General features: G+C 37.7%; 1 protein-coding gene across 1 annotated transcript in view; it reads left to right on the top strand.

Annotated features, from left to right (window-relative positions):
- The window catches only part of MAP3K5 (mitogen-activated protein kinase kinase kinase 5), a 233126-nt gene that overhangs the window by 130428 nt on the left and 87204 nt on the right, over positions 1 to 15494 (top strand). The gene's annotated exons all lie outside the window — the stretch shown is intronic.

Below are 15494 nucleotides of genomic sequence, written 5' to 3'. Positions count from 1 at the left end.
ACTTGACCTTGTTTTGATTTCCAGCACTACTGAATCTTCTTGTTGTAGGACTCAATAGCAAGAGTCTGAGGAACTGAAATGTCATGTTCTCTAGGAAATTGATTAAGGTTTGATTCCCACTGAGACAGGAAAGGCAGTTCCCATCCCATGTTCGATTAGGTCAGGGGGAACAGTTCCAGTTGTAGAGATTCACAGAAAATAATTCACACAGTGTAAAAGTACAAGAATGGGTTCAGGAAATCCAGGGCTCAAACAAGGAATTCAAGCCACAAATCTTTCTGCTCCTAAGATGAAGTGCAGTTCAGTGGAAGAAGACCGAAGAATAAGCGCCAACCTTCCTCAGACCCTTGCTTTTATTGGCAAGAATTAGGTACCGGAAAACCAGCAAGAGAGATGACCAGCAAAAATGCAATTCCTCTGTCTGTGCCGTCAGGCTGCAGAATTCTGTCCCTGCTGAGTGCGTACCAACTGCAAGAGACTGTGAGTGTCGCCAAAACGTGTTTTTCTACTGTCCTGTGTCCTGAACCTCTCCTGAGTGGGCCGAGAAGGGCCCAGCAAAATTGCTCTCCTAGAGTCTCCAGAAGAATGTGGCTGCTCTGCTTTGCTTCGCGGCCGTGCGCTCTTCCTAATGAATGAACCCCACCATAACACGCAGAAAAAAATCACACTACAAGCATGATAATGGGGAAACCTCGCAGGCAAACCTTCATGCACAGAGAATGAAGAAGATAGATCTGATGACACCAAAAATACAAACCATCTGATTAACCTCTTAGATAAGGAGTTTAGAATAGAGATATGGAGGATCCTCATGGAAAACAAAGAAAATAAAGCTCTAGCTGAACAGAACACAAAGACAAATAAACAAAGTCCAAACTGAAATAACAGATTTGAAAAACACCATACCTCAACTGAAAAACTCAGTGGATGGCCTCTGCAGCAGGGTAACAAAAGCTGAGTACAAAATCAGTGAACTGGAAGATCAAATGCAGAACAACTTCATACAGCAGAAGAGTCTGGAAAAGAACCTTAAAGCAAGTGATCATACAATGGCAAAAGTACTCAAAGAATGTAAACAGATGAAAATAGAAGTCTTTGATAAACTCAACAGAAACAACATAAGAATCATTGGAGTCCCTGAGGCCCAGGAAGGGGATCCCCACGAAGAATCAACAGTCAAAGGCATCATCGCAGAGAAACTTCCAGAGCTAAAGACTGCATGTACTCAAATCCTGCATGCCCGAAGAGTCCCAGGTAAAAGAGACCTGAAGAAAAGCACCTCAAGTCCCATCCTAGTCACAATGACGGATCCTACAGATAGAGATAGAATACTGAAAGCAGCAAGATCAAAAAGGGAAATTACATTCAAAGGAACATCCAAGATTTACAGCAGATATGTCATAAGAAACTTTCAAGGCCAGAAAACAGTAGTGGGATATTGCGACAAGACTGAATGAAATGGAGCTTCACCTAGAATACTGCACCCAACTCGACTCACATTTAGGTTTGAAGGAAGGATGCATAGCTTCACGGATAAACAACAACTCAAAAACTTCACAGATGCAAAACCAGCCTTTAATGAAAAACTGAAAGGTCTACTTTTAAGACAAGACAGACTAACAAACACACCAAACTTATACACAAAGATGATAATAAATACTATGACAATCATCTCCCTCAATGTCAATGGACTAAATGCACCAATTAAGATACACAGAGTGGCAAATTGAATAAAAAGATGAACCCAACCTTCAGCTGCCTACAAGAAAAACACCTGAATAGTCAGAAGAAGCATAGACTCAAAATCAAAGGCTGGAAGAAAATCATCCAAGCAAACAACATCCTTAAAAAAGCTAGGGTGGCCATATTAATATCTGATGATGCCAACTTTAGACTCAGAAAAGTTGTAAGGGACAAAGATGGACACTTCGTACTAATCAAAGAATATTTGCAACAGGAAGAAATAAGACTACTATACATATACGCACTCAATGAGAGACCAGCAAATTATCTAATACAGTTATTGACAAATTTGTAAAAAAGACATCAATAATAGCACAATAGTTGTGGGAGACCTCAACACGGCCCTGTAAACACTTGATAGATCAACCAGACTGAAACCAAAAAATATATATATATACTAGCCCTGAAAAGAGAAATGAAAGAAAGAGGACTAGTAGATATATAGGACACTCCATCCCCAAAAACCTGGATATACATTCTTCTCCAGTGTACATGGATAGACCAAATGCTGGCGCATAAAACATACCTCCATAAAATCAAGAGGATAGAAATTTTGCTACCTTTGCTGACCTCAAGGCTCTGAAATTAGATGTGAACTACAAAGGAGCACAGAAAAAGAATGTTAACAACTAGAAATTAAACAGCCTGCTACTGAACAACCAGTGGGTCTAAGATGAAATCAAAGAGGAAATCAAAACTTTCCTGGAAACAAATGACAATGAAGACACAAACTACAGGAATCTATGGGACACAGTAAAAGCAGTCCTGAGAAAAAAATCAATAGCTTTTCAAGCACACATCAATCAGAAAAGAAGGGGCATATCTGAACAGCTTAATGATGCAGCTTATAAAATTAGAAAATGATCAATAAAAGAAAACAAAAATAGGGAGACAAAAGGAAATAACAAAGTTGAGAGCAGAAGTCAATGAAGTGGAAACCCAACAAACAATCCAAAAGATCAATGAAAGTAGAGCTTTTTTAAAAAAGTAAACAAGATTGATAGACCATTTGATAAACTCACAAAGAGAGAGAGAGAGAGAAACTTAATAACCAGTATTGGAAATGAAAAGGGAGAGATCACTAAAGATATTGCAGAGATTCAAAGGGTAATCAAAGACTACTTTGAGAAACTCTATGCCACTAAACATGAGAACCTGGAAGAAATGGATAAATTCTTGGACTCTTATAACCTTCCAGGGTTGAGTAAGGAGGATGTAGCATATCTAAACACCCCCATCACTGTCTATTGAGGAAATTACAATGGTAATCAAATGTCTGCCCAAAAAGAAAAGCCCAGGCCCAGATGGATTTACTAATGAATGAATTCTTTCAAACCTTTCAAGAGGAAATACTGCCAATCCTAGCCAGGCTCTTTCATGAAATTAAAAAAACAGGAACACTTCAAAATAGCTTTTATGAAGCCAACTTCACCTTGATACCAAAACAAGACAGATGCTGCCAAAAAAGAAAAATACAGACCAATATCCCTGATGAGCACAGATGCAAAGATCCTCAACAAAATTCTGGCAAATAGGATCCAATGTCTCATCAAGAAGATCATTCACTACGATCAAGCAGGTTTCATCCCATGAATGCAAGACTGGTTTAACATTCTTAAAATCTATCAACATAATACACAAAATCAACAACAGGAAAATAAAAATCACATGATCATATCAATAGACACAGAGAAAGCATTTGATAAGGTCCAACACCCATTGTTGATAAAAAAAAAAAACTCTCAGCAAGAGGGTAATGAAGGAACCTTTCTCAATATAGTCAAGGTCATCTACCACAAGGCAATAGTAAATATTATACACAGTGGGGAAAAACTAAAAGCCTTCCCTCTAAATTCTAAATTACAAGACAAGGCTGTCCTCTCTCACCACTCCTCTTCAACATAGTACTGGAAGTACTTGGTATAGTGATTAAGCAAGAAAAAGATATCAAGGGAATCCAGATAGGAAAGGAAGAAGTCAAGCTCTCACTGTTTGCAGATGACATGATACTCTACTTAGAAAACTCTAAAGACTCTACCAAAAAGCTTCTAGAAACAATAAATTCATATAGCAAGGTGGCAGGCTACAAAATTAGCACAGAGAAATCAATGGCCTTTTTATACACTCAATAATGATAGGGAAGAAATGGACATTAAAAAAAAAACCCATTCACATTAGTGCCACACAAACTCAAATATCTTGGAGTCAACTTGACCAAAGACGTGAAGGACCTATTCAAAGAAAACTATAAAACCCTGCTTCAAGAAATAAGAGTGGACACACGGAAATGGAAACACATACCCTGCTCATGGATTGGCAGGATTAACCATACTCTCCAAAGCATTGTACAGATATATGCGATCCCTCTAAAGATACCCATGACATTCTTCAAAGAAGTGGATCAAACACTTTTGAAATTCATTTGGAACAATAAACACCCTCGAATAGTTAAAGCAATCCTTGGGAAAAAAGAATATGGGAGGCATTACTTTCCCTAACTTTAAACTGTATTACAAAGCAATTGTTCTCAAAACAGCATGCTACTGAAATAAAGACAGACCTTCAGATCAGTGGAATAGGTTTGAGTACTCAGAGAATGTTCCCCAGACATACAATCACCTAGTTTTTGACAAAGGAGCAAGAAATCCTAAAAGGAGCAAGGAAAGCCTCTTCAACAAGTGGTGTTGGCACAACTGGCTAGCCACTTGCAAAAAAATTGAACTTATACCCCCAGCTAACATCATTTAAGAAGGTAAAATTCAAGTGGATTAAAGACCTTGATATCAGACCTGATACCATAAGGTATATAGAACAACATGTAGGTAAAACACTCCATGACATTGAGACTAAAGGCATCTTTAAGGAGGAAACTCCACTCTCCAAACAAGTGAAAGCAGAGATTAACAGATGGGAATATATTAAGCTGAGAATCAAAGCAAATAGTGCCCTGGATACCGGAGACACCCCCTGAGTGGGAGAAACTATTCACCCAATACCCATCAGATATGGGGCTAATATCCAAAATATACAAGGCACTGACAGAACTTTACAAGAAAAAACATCTAATCCCATCAAAAAATGGGGAGAAGAAATGGACAGACAATTTGCCAAAAAAGAAATACAAATTGCCAAAAGGCACATGAAAAAATGCTCCTCATCACTGATCATCAGGGAGATGCAAATCAAAACAATAATGAGGTACCATTTTACACCACAGAGATTGGCACACATCACAAAAATGAGGACAAGCAGTGCTGGCGGGGATGTGGAGAGAAAGGAACTCTTACCCACTACTGGTGGGAATGCCATCTATTCCATCCTTTATGGAAAGTGATACGGAGATTCCTCCAAGCACTGGAAAATGAGCTCCCATAGGATCCAGCTATACTACTTCTAGGGTATATATATGTATATGCATATCTATGTATATGTATATTCATATACAATTCAAAAATCCCTTCCTTACACCTATATTCATTGCAGCACTATTTACCATAGCAAGACTCTGAAAACAACCAAGATGCCCTTCAACAGATGAATGGCTAAAGAAACTGTGGTCCTTACACACAATGTAATATTATGCAGCCATCAGAAGAGATGAAGTCATGAAATTTTCCCATACATGGATGTACATGGAATCTATTGTGCCAAGTGAAATAAGTCAGAGAGAGAAAGAAAGACCCAGAATAGTCTCACTCATATATGGGTTTTAAGAAAAATGAAAGACATTCTTGCAATAATTTTCAGAGACAAAAGAGAGGAGGGCTGGAAGTTCCAGCTCACTTCATGGAGCTCACTACAAAGAGTGATGAGTGTAGTTAGAGAAATAACTACACTGCGAAGTATCCTAACAATGAGAATGAATGAGCTAATTAGAAAGCCTGTCTAGAGTACAGGCAGGGTGGGGTGGGGAGGAGGGATATTTGGGACATTAGTGGTGGGAATGTTGCACTGGTGAAAGGGGGTTTTCTTTACATGACTGAAACCCAACCATATTTATGTTTGTAATCAAGGTGGTTAAGTAAATATATTTAAATAAAAGAATCAGGTACTATCCTAGGTTTGGAGCAGAATACTAAATAAGGAATAATCCAGTATACTATCACCAGGTCACACCCTAGGTGTGACAATTGTTGATTAGGGTAGGATCAGTAACCCAACAGGAAACAGGGTTTTTTTTCAGAAAGCAGCTTCATTCAAATACAGGCTCTGAAATTTCATATCCAAAGTCCAGTCGTAAGAGAACTAACCAATTTGAATAACCTTAACCTCAGCAAAATAACAGCAGCAAGTTTATTCTAGATAAAAGACATTCCTTCTCCACTAAGTCTTTAAGAAGACCTTTGCCCTGGTCTCATTTTAAGTGTCTAGTTCAAGGAAGACTCTTTCCTTCTTCCTTCCCATTGTGATTGCCTCATATTCCCACATCACACACTCCCATAGATTTCTTTCGCACTCAAGGCATCACCAGGTGTGGCTCTGGAGGCCCCTGTGCACAGTGATTGTGACCCACGGTTCCCTAGCACCACAGCATGAGTAAGTATCCCTGCATGCTGTGGCTTGAACACTATTGAATCCTTAAGTTTTGCACTGAATTACGACTTAGTTGCCCAAGAATCATCCAAATGACCTCTGGGCTTTCTTATCACTGCTTAAGAGGCCCCCAACCCAAAATTCAAAGAATTTTGAAGAAAATAGAGAAGCATATTAATACTTTGTAAGTATTTGTAAGTAGGATATAGGGTTTGCTCTATTGTCCTATTCCTATATCCTTTAATCGTTTAATTTTAAAAAGGAACATATAGGGGCCGGCGAGGTGGTGCTAGAGGTAAGGTGTCTGCCTTGCAAGCGCTAGCTAAGGAAAGGACCACGGTTCGATCCCCCGGCGTCCCATATGGTCCCCCCAAGCCAGGGGCAATTTCTGAGCGCGTAGCCAGGAGTAACCACTGAGCATCAAACGGGTGTGGCTCGAAAAACCAAAAAAAAAGAAAAAAAAAGAAAAAGGAACATATAAAGGCCAGGGAAGTAGATCTGGAGAAGATTCCTGGCATTCAGGAACTGAATTAATTCCTGGCACTGCATGTTCACTACACACCACTTAGGTGTGCCCTTGGTTGTACCCAAGCCTGCTTTGTTGGACTCCAAAATTGCATGACTGGCTGCCATTTTACATATGCATGAACACATCAGTAGAACAAAGTGTGGAAGTGGGATGGATTCAGATTACAGTACTGCCCTCCACAGAATTTATATTCATTGACATTTTCCACTGGCAACAAAGTAGACTTACTACAAATCTAATTTTTCTCCAAATTAGTTTATTCATTAAATTTGTGCTTTTCTTAAATACATAGATGAGAAATAATATGTTAGGGTAGCTTTAATTAGTATCTTTCATGTAAGGTTCTGCATATGATAGTGTTGTTTAAAGACTCCTGAGTGGGTCAAGGTGCTCGTCTTTTGTGTGTGTGTATGTGTGTGTGTGTGTGTGTGTGTGTGTGTGTGTGTGTGTGTGTGTGTGTGGTTTTTGGATCACACCCAGCAGTGCTCAGGGGTTATTCCTGGCTCCAGGCTCAGAAATTGCTCCTGGCAGGCACAGGGGACCATATGGGACGCTGGGATTCAAACCGATGACCTCCTGCATGAAAGGCAAATGCCTTACCTCCATGCTATCTCTCTGGCCCCAAGGTGCTCGTCTTGCATGTTCAATTTCTGGCACCACATGTGGTTCCTCTGAGCATAGATTCAGGAGTAATTCCTGAGCACTACCAGGTATTATCCAAAAAAGACTGTTTTAATTTAAAAGATATTCTTTCACCAACACTTACACAGAATTGGACCATTACTACTTACTATGGTGGAGTAGGCATTGATATTGCTTTAATAGCTATTAAATCTGGCTAAAATATATAGAACAATTATTAACTACTGTTAAATAACAGTCATCACAAGTATATAGCTTTAAGAAGGGAGGTACTAGTATCATTTTCAGCCACCTATTCCTGAGGTAGTTTTTCCTGCTCTTGCCCAGGGATGTGGGACCCTAATAAGCATGGCATAATCACTGGCAAAATAAGCAGAAATGGGTGTGTTAATCATTTGGAATATGAGAGCATAGTGTTGATTATAAGAGTGAACTCTAAGATACTGTCTAGATATTTCCCTTGATCCCTAGGTTCAACTCCCAAATAATGTGAATTATGACACATAACACAGTTCACTCCACCCAGCATTTGACTAAAATTGGACTTTGGGTGAAAAAAAATTTTTTTTTTTTTTGGTTTTTATTGGGCCACACCCGGTGACGCTCAGGGGTTACTCCTGGCTATGCGCTCAGAAGTCGCTCCTGGCTTGGGGGACCATATGGGACGCCAGGGGATCGAACCGCGGTCCGTCCTAGGCTAGTGCAGGTAAGGCAGGCACCTTACCTTTTAGCGCCACCGCCCGGCCCCTGGGTGAAAAATTTTTGACCTAATGTAAACTTTTTTGAGATAGATTACTTTGCTATTTAGGTTACGACCAGAGATAATACAAAGCAGCTTTAAAAAAATAGCTGGGGAGAGAACTAGGAATACATTTTTAGCACACTGCAGGGTAAGATACAGGACATTGGAACCAGCCAGAATGGTGGGACTTGATGAAAACCTCATGCAATTAGTTAAGGTACGGAAAGCCCACACCCTAAAACAATAGGAGAGCTAAAATAGATCCCACTCTAACATAGCCTGAATAAAAACTAAGCCTTGATTGAATCAAGTACCTATATACTCGGATATAAGCCAACCCCCCTAAATTTACCCTAAAAACTGGGAAAACTTAGTGACTGGAGTATAAGCCGAGGTAGAAATGCAGCAGCCACTGGTAAATTTAAAAAATAAAAATATATACCCAAAAAATTACAATTGAGGAATCTATAGGTTAAATGTTTTTCAATATTTCGCTAAAGAAAAATTGTAAACTAGCAATAATAACTTGAAAACTTGAAAAATAAAGTGCAGAAAACCTTAGCTTCACAGGTAATCAAGCTAAATCACAAAAGTTAAAACCTTTCAAAACTGGATTCTTCCTCCTCCTCATCTGTATGTCCAAACAGAGCTTCAGCTGTATCTGTTGTGAGGGGATCAGCAGAGACATTGAGTTCGCAGATATCCTCATCACTGCTGTGCGTCTCATACAGAGCGCAGGATATTGTGGCTTAAATAGTACAGTGGCTTACAGTTCAGTTCAGCTGCCCACCTTGTCAGCTCAACAGAGACTTGGGGACTCAGCTGAGGCACCGCCCCTCCAGCAGGCTGCAGAAGACGACCGGTGCGTGCGCACTGATGCAAGTAAGCTGTATGACCCGAGTAGAAGCCGAGTTCAGGTTTTTCGGCACCATTTTTGTGCTGGAAAAACTCGCCTTATACTCGAGTATATACAGTAATATGCTGAGTTTAACTGCTAACTAGAAAAAAATAAAAATCCTATAGAAAGATATGGTCTTCAACCTCTTTAATGTGTTCATCAGAAATTACTAACATTTCAACAATAGGAGAGAAAAAAACTGGTGAAGTTATATAGTCAATAAAGGCGGGCTCAGAGGTGCATCACATATTCGAGCTACTAGGTAAGAACTTCAAATAACTACGATTCCTATGTTAAAAATAATAGAGGAAAGCATAGACAAGATGGGTGACATACTGGAGTATTTCACCTAAAAGATAAAGGTTATGAAAATACCAAGTGAAGGATTTTATTTAAATTGTCCATATCCCAACATAGGGATGTGTTCTTTCTTCTACTACATGGGACTCTCCTCGCCCTTTGGAGAAACCCATGTTTTCTTTGAATGTCTTACCTTTCCTTTTGCCCCGTTCAATAAAATTTCTAAATAAATAAAATAAAAGAATTCTAGTGAAAAATAATAATTTGCATAAAATCGAGATTCCTGACTACTCTTAAAATGAAAAGAACTGGAATATGTAACTACATTTTAGAAAGCAATAATTTTATGCAACTGAATGCTTACCTCTTGGATGTCATTCTGCTTCACTCTTTTTCCTTTTCCTTCCACATGCAGTTGCCTGCAGTCATTAAAACCTGTTAAAAATCTGTCTTGGGTACTGATAGGTGCGGCTTTTGCCTTGCATGCACCTGATTCACGTTCAATCACACATGGTTCCCTGAGCGCTGCCAAAAGTGAACCCTGAACAGCTACTTGTGGCTCAGGACCTCCTCACACTCTTTCTTGCATCTGCTTCTCATGCCCTGCCCATCTACAGAAAGAGATGTCTCATGCTGTGTTGCTCACAAACTAATCATGTAAACGTAACATCTTCTGTAGCTCATTCTTATGTTGTTGACCTTGATGGGGATGGTGAAATTTCCTTTTAAAGTAGGAATGAAAACAAAACAAAAAAAATAAAGTAGGAATGAGTAAAACCAGATGTCTTATATTAGGAAAAAATTTACTTGATAGTTTTCACTTATCCTACCTCTAAATCTTTCTTTAAAAACAACAACAACAAAAAATATATATATATCGTGAATAAAAGAAAGCAGAAAAAAGTTACCCTGGAAAGTGTTTTGATTAGCCCTGTTATTTATTTTAATTTGGGTTCAGTTTGGTTCTTCTTTTTCTTTTCTGTATTTTTTCTTTTGTTCCTACTTCAAAAAGTAAGCAGCTTTCAACCTAATTATCTGGCAAGGGGAAGAGGTGTGCAGGTTAATTTACTGCTCTTCCTGTATCATGTATGCGAAGATAGCAGTTAATTGTAATGTTGACTAAATAAAAGAATAGAAAATGAAAACAAGAATATGTGTGCTTTTAGTTATGCATTTTTTTTTTAGCAAAACTACCTCATTTTCCTTCTTTTTTCTTTCTGAAACCACCATAATGTATGCTTACAAATTCCTCCCAGTTTGTCATTTCAAGGGTGATAACAGGCCTCAACAACCATTAGTCAGTGATAGTTAACACCAGTTCTTATTCACTCTCAATATAGGAACATATAAAGCAAATTTTTCTATGGGAAATATTTGGGAGAACAATATATGTAGTATCTAAGAAGGAAATCATCAAATCTACTGCTTTTTAAATGGTTTAATAGAATGTTCTCATATAAAGATCAATATATGTATTTCTTTTTTATATGTACAATTTATTGAGGTGCTGTTTTGATTTACAATACCATTCATGATAGCTCCATCTATATGTCCTTCCAAAACTAGTATTATTAGTTTAGTATTGATTAATTACTAATTAATATTAATTAGTATTAATCCTTCCAGTATTATCCCATACACTTGCCACCACCCCCAAAAATCAGTTCTGTGGACCAACTCTCCATTTGTTTCCTTTTCTGTATATCTTTATACCCCACACATGAAAGAAAGAAACCCAATCATTCTCTTCCTGTCCTTTTCCATCTGGCTGACTTAATTCTGTCTGATATTCTCTAATTTCATTTACATAGCAGCAACTAGCATGATTTTATCCTTTCATCAGCTACATAGTATTCTGTTATATAAATATACCACAACTTATTTATTCATTCATAATTGTAAACTTGGATGTTTGCATCGATTGGCTAGTATACAGTTTCAGTCAACATAGGTGTGCATACGTTCTATTAAATTAATGTTTTGTGTTTTGGAATAAATGCAAGAAATGGTATTGTTGAGGCATATGAGAATTCTATGATTATTTTTTTCATATTGCTATCCATAGTGGTCAAACCACGATTTTCCCACCAAAAGTGAATTAATAGTACTTAAGTCTCTGGTGGTTGGATACTAGACTTGGTTCACCTGACATTTTCCTGAACTGGAATATATTTCCCTATACGTTCTTCCTTTACATTTACTTATGCTATATTTTATCTTATTTTATAGCTAGAGCCAGACCAAAAATTCTTGTAGAGAGTAATTTTTCTTTTTCTTTTTCTTCTTTTTTTTTGGTTTTTGGGTCACACCCGGCTGCGCTCAGGGTTACTCCTGGCTCTATGCTCAGAAATCGCCCCTGGCAGGCACAGGGGACCATATGGGATGCCCGGATTCAAATCTTGTCCTTCTGCATGAAAGGCCTTACCTCCTTGCTCTTTCCGGCTTCGAGAGTAATTTTTCTATCTACTTTTCTCTAGCTTTCCCTGAAAAATATGGGTTATTTTTTGTTTTTTATTTACATGTTTAGAACATTTATTTTGAAAATAATATTACATTATATAATATTTAAAAATGTATCCTTTGTATAAATTTTATACCATATAGAACACATAAAAATTGTCCTCAACAAGGGGGAAATGACCATTTTTTAAATTTCTGATTTCAAGAGCTAGGGAAATAAACCATAAGATACACTTACTGAAATAGTATTGAGGTAAAATAATTTTGAAAAAAAGTTGTAAAATATTTATATAAAATTTACAAAAGAAAATAGTTTTAATTAAATATATAGAGTATGGTGATACTTCATCATAAACACTTTTTTGATTATTTTATATAGAACATTGTTAACTATGGTAGCAAACTCCCATAATTTTTATTAATATCTTTATACATTGATTACAAATATGATTGTAGTTGGGTTTCAGTCATGTAAAGAACACCCCTTTCACCAGTGCAACATTCCCAGAAAAATACTGTTAAAAATAGTATGATCCTCCAACTGAAGTTTTTTTCATAAAGTGGCAATCTTTGATCTTTTGTTTAGATATAATGAACAGGCTCTAATGTAATGCCTACATACAGAGAGAAATTGGCATAATTCAAACTTCAGAAAGACAAGGGATATCTATGTTATTTTTTTTAAGTTTTTTCAGATTTAAAATTAAAATCATTTAATCAGTTGTAAATGTCCTTGGGAGAAATAATGTATTTTTTTGAGCCTATGCCACCTGAAAGAAAAATAATTCAAGACACAGATGTAAGTCACTTATATAATATTTAATATTCTAGTAGGCATTGGTAAAGAGATGGGAGTTGGACACTGTATGACTGAAACTCAATCATGAACAACTTTGTAACTATTTCATGGTGATTCAATTAAAAATTGTTAAATAAATTTTAGAAAAAAGAAAAAAATACTATGATCCTCTCATAACATAACATATCTATACTATAATCTATCATACTGTTAGGATATGGACCTATCACAACAAACAGAGGGAGTACAGCAAGTCAATCATTTGCCTTGCATATGGCTCACTTTTATTCAATTCCCAGAATCCCGTATGGTCTCTCAAATCTACCAGAAGCAATACAGGGATATAGAGCCAGGAGTAAGCCCTGAGCATTACTGAATGTTGCCCCCAAACAAAACAAAACATCATTGGGGCGGGGCTAGTGATTTAGGACAGCAAGTAAGGCACTTGTTTTGCATGTAGCCAACCCAGGTTCAATTTCAGCATCACATAATAGTCCCAAACCTGCCAGGAGTGATTTCTGAACACAGAGCCAGAAGTACATCCTAAGTACTGCTTGATAGAACCCAAAAGCCAAAACCAAAATAAGTGTGAAAATTACTATATTGCATTGTAATTTAAGACAAGAATTAAGTATCTAACCCAAGTTCTTTCTTGGGCTATATTTTATTTTTGTGTATATGATTCCTGTTTTATGGATTTTTGTGTTTTGTTTGTTTGCTTTTTGGCCACACCTGGTGATGCTCAGGGGTTACTCCTGGCTATGCGCTCAGAAGTCGCTCCTAACTTGGGGACCATATGGGATGCCGGGGGGGTCAAACCGTGGTCCATCCTAGGCTAGCGCTGGCAAGGCAGACACCTTACCTCTAGCGCCACCACGCCGGCCCCTGTTTTATGGATTTTTGAAAAATGATTTTCCTCCATATTTACTTGGCATATTAGCTTGATAAAGATTAGTTGTAAAAGGCAGTGCTAGGGAAGTAACTTGAGATAGTATATCTACCTTATATGTGTGAAACTCAGCGTTTGATCACTGACGCTGAAAAATTTGTAAAAGAAGAAAGAAAAATTAACAAAAATAAAAGGTATTTTCTGTGCTTTTTGGAGGAAGCTTTTACAAGTGTGTTGAGGAAATCCAGGGACCCCACCAGGAATCTCAGGCAGTCAGGATGGTGGAGTTCAAGAGTTGAAGATAGAACGTTGCTTATACCTTGTGGTTCTAGGAAGACCTAGGACACCTCAGAGGTGTTGAGGGTCTTGAGTACCATGCCCTGAAGTGCTTTGAGGACGACTTCTAGCAGTGCTTGGGATCATATGCCGCCAGTAATTGAACCCAGGTTGAATGCATGCTTAGCATACTATAATGTTTTTCTGCCATTTTTGTGTTTTAGTTTTTAACAGTGGAATGGAAAAGAGCTATTAAGATGTGTCTGGTAGGTCAAGTATTGAATTCTTTTGGAAAAAGGAAGAGGAGGAGGGGGAAGAAGAAAAGGAAAAGGAGGAAGAAGGGAGGGGAGGAGGAGGAAGATAAGGGAGGAGGAAAAGAAAAGAAACAAACAATCCTGCTTAAGTAGAAAATTTGAACTAGCTACCTTTAAGCAGCACCTATACAAATAGATCATTTAAATATTTAAAATTAGGTGTGGTATTTTTATTTGCTCCTAAGCTGACCTTTTAGAAAAAAATTTTATAAATATCGAAGCAACGTGATTACAAGCATGTTTGTAGTTGGGTTTCAGTCATAAACAGAATAACCCCCTTCACCAGTTCAACATTCCCACCACCAATGCTTCCCCTGCTCCCCAACCCCAGCCCGTATTTTCGATAGGCATTCTACTTCTCTCATTCTTTAACATTGTCATGCTGGTTGTTACTGTAGTTATACAAGGCCCAGAGACAATAAAGTTAAGGGCTGGAAGGACCAGCTCACAATTTGAAGCTCACGACAAAGAGTGGTGAACGCTGTTAGGGAAAAAATTATTTAACTGTGGTTACAAGGTTGTTCACACTATAGGTTTTATTTTCCACAGATAAAGTTGTTCATGATTGAGTTACAGTCATACAGTGTATAACAACCTTCACCAGTATGCAATTCATGCCACCAATATAAATTGACATTTCTAATACTATTGTATAGTATACAACTGTTGCTTTGGTAGAATTTTCAACTCACTCACTTACCATACATCACTCTTACATATCTAGAACAAGATCAAATTTTATTTTTGTCTTTCTTTTTTACAAGGCTATGTATATCATTACTAAAGATAGCAATTTTATCTTGAGAACAGTAGAGAACCACTTATTTCACAGAGCTATGTCTGTTTCTTAGGTTTATTTATAAATCTTTTTCAAATACTAAAATCACATCTCAATTTATTTCCACTGAAATTCACACTACCTTATCTCTGTGATAATGTGTGATAGTAGAAACCTAAAATAAGATTGTGGCATCTATATATGGAATATTTTCTTTCCTGTGTGCAGAGCTATTTGTTGTATTTTTGACACATGTTTATAAAAATAGTTCATGCATGGTTAACCATCTAAAATAAAACTTTAACATATATTCTTGGGGCCGGGCGGTGGCGCTGGAGGTAAGGTGCCTGCCTTGCCTGCGCTAACCTAGGACGGACCGCGGTTCCATCCCCCGGCGTCCCATATGGTCCCCCAAGAAGCCAGGAGCAACTTCTGAGCGCATAGCCAGGAGTAACCCCTGAGCCTCACAGGGTGTGGCCCAAAAAAAACAAACAAAAAAAAAACATATATTCTTAGATTGCCTGGAGATAGCTGAACCAAAATACATTCAAAATAATTCATTTCCAGTTTATCAATAAAAGGTAATATATT

Source organism: Suncus etruscus, chromosome 15, assembly GCF_024139225.1.
Source record: "Suncus etruscus isolate mSunEtr1 chromosome 15, mSunEtr1.pri.cur, whole genome shotgun sequence".
Classification (NCBI taxonomy): Eukaryota; Metazoa; Chordata; class Mammalia; order Eulipotyphla; family Soricidae; genus Suncus; species Suncus etruscus.
This window is presented reverse-complemented; position numbering and strand designations above follow the sequence as displayed.